The sequence below is a fragment of the Peromyscus leucopus genome, chromosome 12 (genome assembly GCF_004664715.2).
Source record: "Peromyscus leucopus breed LL Stock chromosome 12, UCI_PerLeu_2.1, whole genome shotgun sequence".
Classification (NCBI taxonomy): Eukaryota; Metazoa; Chordata; class Mammalia; order Rodentia; family Cricetidae; genus Peromyscus; species Peromyscus leucopus.
Genome location: NC_051073.1, coordinates 80,010,126 through 80,015,167, shown reverse-complemented (window position 1 = coordinate 80,015,167; position 5,042 = coordinate 80,010,126).

Below are 5,042 nucleotides of genomic sequence, written 5' to 3'. Positions count from 1 at the left end.
GTGGTGGAACATGCCTTAAATCCTACCACCTGGAGGCAGAGGCAGGTGAACCTCTGAGTTCGAAGCCAGCCTGGTCTATAGAACACGTTCTAGGACAGTCAGGACTACAAGAGAGACCCTGTCTTGAAAACCCCACCCTACCCCCCCCCCAAAAAAAAGGAAGGAAGGAGGGAAGGAGGGAGGAGGGAGGGAGGAGGAGGGAGGGAGGGAGGAAGGAAGGAAGGAAGGAAGGAAGGAAGGAAGGAAGGAAGGAAGGAAGGAAGGAAGGAAGGAAAGGGATAGACAGATCAGATGGTTCTACTTACCCCGAGGGTCACAATGACAGATCTATAGACACAGGCCAGCCCCTACTAGCTAAAAGCTTTGCAGCCACCCTCTCTGTGTGCTGAGCCCACCCACCTTTAAGCCTAAAGAAACCCAGAACATGTATTTCCAAATCTAGACTAGAAACTCTCAGATTTAAAACTTCTAAGCCAGTATTTTCTGTCTAATCTTAAAACCAGAATCGAGACAAAAGCATCTGCAGTGAGTATACTCTACATTCTTCTTTGGTAAAGGAGACGGTCTCTCCACAAGAAATAATTATAAGTAACAATGGAAAGAGTGTCAGATACAGGGAAAGAACCTGAGGCTCAGATGGGCAAAGCAGAAAAGGAAGAAGGTAGTGAATGTGGAAGAAGAGAAAGAAGGAGAGCACATCAGTGTAGATCAAAGTTACAGGCTAAGGGGACTAGAGGCCACCCGCGTGCCAGTGGGGCTGTACACTGGACAAACACTGCAGCTCTGAGAGAAGGAGGGAGAGAGGTAGAACTCTTTCACATACAGTAAGAAACCTGGCGCTGGAGGGTCCCTGGGGATTTAAAGAGAGAGAGCGAGGAGAGCTAGACTAACAAAATTCAAGCTTTAGGGTGAAGAGGAAGTAGCAGCATGTCAGCAAGTAAAGAAACTGATTATGGGTTCAAGGGCTGGGATCCTGCCAGAGGCTCAGAGCGTCAGAGTCAAGCAAGCGTCAGATCCGTGACAACTGAGAGGGCCATGTGCTTGTGGGAAGCACTTCGGGGGAGAGGAGAAGCAGGAATTGTGCAATAAAGTAAAAAGTACAGGTCAAGGGTCAGAACGACAGGGGATCTAAGATGAGGCAAAAAGACAAAACCAAAGCAAAGCCTTCTGAGGAGGAACCTGAGCCTACTAGATGGCTTCCTTAAAGAATTTGGGCTATCTGGGGTAGAGACGGGAGAAAAGGTTCTGGAAAGCGCAGTGGAGGGGAGAACACACAGGCAACTGGGAATAGCGATTCAAGACCAACAGAGGTGCATACTGGGATGCACCAGGAATAAAGTCACAGATGTAAACATCAATGGAGAAAGCCAGCAAAGGTCTATGTGGGAAAAAGGCAGCTCTCCTCCAAAGCCGGCAGACAGACAGAGGGTCAAGTCGTTCAGAAACCAGGGGAGATGAGCAACCACAGGAGCACAGCTGCACACTCCTCCTCTGTGAGTAACTACAGATCTGAGGGTTTGGGACATCTGCAGTTTTAGACACCAGTGCCTGCCAGCCAGGACTCTACTCCAGAGCCTAAGGCCACACCCTACCCTACTTGTCACCTTGTAACCACTGCCCACTTCTGCCCGTCTGTGGGCTGCCAGACTAGGACTGACTGAGGAGCAGAGCCAGCAGTAGGAGCAACCACCTGAAAGAGTAATCTAGTAAGGAGTGGAAGTGTTCAATACTCACAGGAACAATAAGCCCTTGCCAAGTCAATAAATTAGCTTCATCAACCTGGATGTTACGGAAGTTTTTCATTCCACATTTGCGGATCTCTTCAAGCTCCTGTTGATTAACAAAGCATAAAGGGTTGTCAAATCGGGGAAAGTACCACATATTAAGATCCCTCCTGACTCCCTCAAATTAAACCTGGTGACAACATCACCAGTGACAACATTTGAGTGAGCACCAGAACACACCTCATCAGGTAAGGAGGCATGGAGCCAGGTTAGTCCCATCTGTAATGTCACTGCCTCTATAGACCCTCGCCCCAGACCAAACCAAGCCCCAGTCTCAAGCACCCATTGAATACGATGAGAAGAACCATGCTTCTACAGATTTCCACCTCCTCTTTGGGTCGCCTGTTTAGCTGTTTATGCTGCCTGTTTAGCCTCAGCAGAACCAGGTAGTTCACACCTGTAATCTCAGCACCTGGGAGGCTAACAAAGATGGACTGCTGTGGGTTCCAGGCCAGCTAGGACTACAGAGTGAGACTGTATCAAAAACGAAGAGAGGGAGAGAAGGAGAGAGAGAGGGAGGGAGGGAGGAAGGGAGGGAGGAAGGGAGGGAGGGAGGGAAATAAAGGAGCTGGTAAGATGACTCATCAGTTAAGAGCACTTTCTGCTCTTCCAGAGAGGTACTGAGTTCAATTCCCAGCAACCACATGGTGGCTCCCAACCATCTATAGTGAGTTCTGATGCCGTCTTTTGGCGTGCAGGTGTACATACAGGCAGAGCACTCATATAAAAAAAAATTAGTAAATTAAACAAAAACAAAAAAAGAAGCCAAAGAAAAACAGAAAAAAGAAAGAAAAGAAGTAAACAGGAGAACTGAAAATGAACAAATGAAGTAGCTGTGCCCTGGCTACCCAGGGCAGACATGCAGCAGCACCGAGGTGCTTACAGACCTCACTTTTCCAGACAATCACTAGCTGGGTGCGAGAAGCTGAGGCTAAGGTGAGTAAGTCTGGAGATCGCAGACAAACAAAGGCAAATGGGCACCCACAGACCTTCCCTACCTAACACGCTAAGAGCCATTTCAGGACTCCATACCAGGACAGGCACAGGCAAAGAGCACAACTGACCAGTATGGGATGGGCAGGGGGCCAAGGAACCAGCACTGCAGCTCCATTTCTTCAGCTACCAACGGGGTGGTAAGTTCCTGAGCTAAAGACAATGAGCAGGAAACTACATCATAACAGACTCTGAAACTAGGGGCTTCTCATAAATAGCTAATGTAGCAAGAGTCACTTCACTCAAAGTACAACCGCCATGACAAATTATTTCATAATTCTGCTTAAGATGTCTTTAAGATTGTCTGTCACTTGGTTTTCCACTGTGTATCACTGTGTATCAATCTGCTATTTCCCACTGCTTCCCCAACACCAATAAATATACAGTAGGCATCTTAACCAAAGCCACCCAGAACGTACCATGACTCATGGCCACACATACACATACATGGTCACCTCCTCCAAGTTCCTAGACTGCTGCTCCCCACCACTACCTCAATCAGGCCTCACAACTAATGAGATGATAGTCTCTCATCCACCCAAGATGCCTTCTCTCCTACACCATGAACACTGCCCTGTCTCATCTACCAAGCTACATGCCCTCTGTCCCAGCCCACATGCCCTCTAATACAGGAAAGGCTCCCCTCCTTAAGCAGCCATGTTTCACAATGGCAAAGGCCACCCTACTGGCTTCTATGTCACCAAAATCAAAAGATTCTTTGCATCCTCTATTCCCACCATGCCACAATAGTTTGCAAGACATCATTTCTAGTTAGTAGAGCTAGAAAGTCACGGAAGGACTAATTCTCAAAGTACAGTGAAGCATGGCAGGCATGAGAGGCCCAGCTCAGAGTGAGCTGAGGAGGAGGAATGTGTGTCCCACAGGATGCTGCCTGTTTATCAACCTCAGGGGCCTACTACAAGCACCTGGATCACCTCCGGAAAGTCTAGTCCAGCAAGTGTGGCTAGAGCCTTAATATGGGAATTTTTAGTAAGTTGTACAAGAGGGGCAAGGGTGTTAGCAAGCTTAACCAGTTCAGTTCTAAGGAAGCCAGCAATACTGCAGGCCTCTGATCTACACCAGGGGACAAGATGGTCAGAGAGCCTGATTGCTCCACAAGAAAGCAGCATCACAGAACCTGAAAGAATACTCTAACTGCCAACTACCATCCTGGTCTTCCAGCTGACACTCATCAGAAACAGTTGTTTGGGAACTATGAAACAGGGACACACTCAAGAAGGGGAAGGTTTCACACTTCACTAACCACTACTCTTCAAAGAGAGCTTTAGCTTCATGAGGGCAGGACAGACACATGAGGTAAAATATTCCAAATAGAACTGTGAATCAAGACAACCAAAAAATACTCGGGAGGCAGAGGCAGGTGGATCTCGGCCAGCCTGGTCTACAGAGTGAGTTCCAGTACAGCCAGAGCTACACAGAGAAATCGTCCAGAAAAACCAAAAAACAAAACAACAGGAAGGAAGGAAGGAAAGAAGGAAGGAAGGAAGGAAGGAAGGAAGGAAGGAAGGAAGGAAGGAAGGAAGGAAGGAAGGAAGGAAGGAAGGAAGGAAGGAAATATTGAATGTTCATAAAAGAAATGGAATTTTAAAATGGCCTGTGCAGGCTGGGCAGTGGCGGCACACGCCTTTAATCCCAGCACTCGGGAGGCAGAGACAGGTGGATCTTTGTGAGTTCGAGGCCAGCCTGGTCTACAGAGCAAGTTCCAGGAAAGGCGCAAAGCTACACAGAGGTAACCCTGTCTCGGCGGGTATTTTGTAGCTCTGGCACTCTATGCTAACAATATGAAGTAAGGTTGATAAACAGAAGGCAAATTTCATGGGAACTAGAAAGACGGGGCAAGTTGGACTTAGTCTTAACAGGGCAGGAAAACCCAACCTTGTTTAAGGACTGCAGGCTGGGTTGTAGAAGCTCAGCAGCAGGGCAGTGTGTCAACTGGCAGCACAAGATCCCGCATCACTCAGTCCCAATACTACAAAACTACTAAGGAATAGAAGGCACACAGTTTTCTGGAGATGTAGCACAGTTCACAGAATGCTTGCCTAGCACCTACAAAGCCCTGAGGTTCAGGTCCTATACCCAGGGTAGATCACAATCACCTCTAACTGCAATCCCAGGCCATCCAATACCCTCTTCTGGCCCACGGGGTGCACAGACACACAGATCAAACACACATACACATAAAATTAATCAATTAAAATTTTAAAGAATAAATTCAAGACCATCCTGGTGCACATAGGGAGTTTC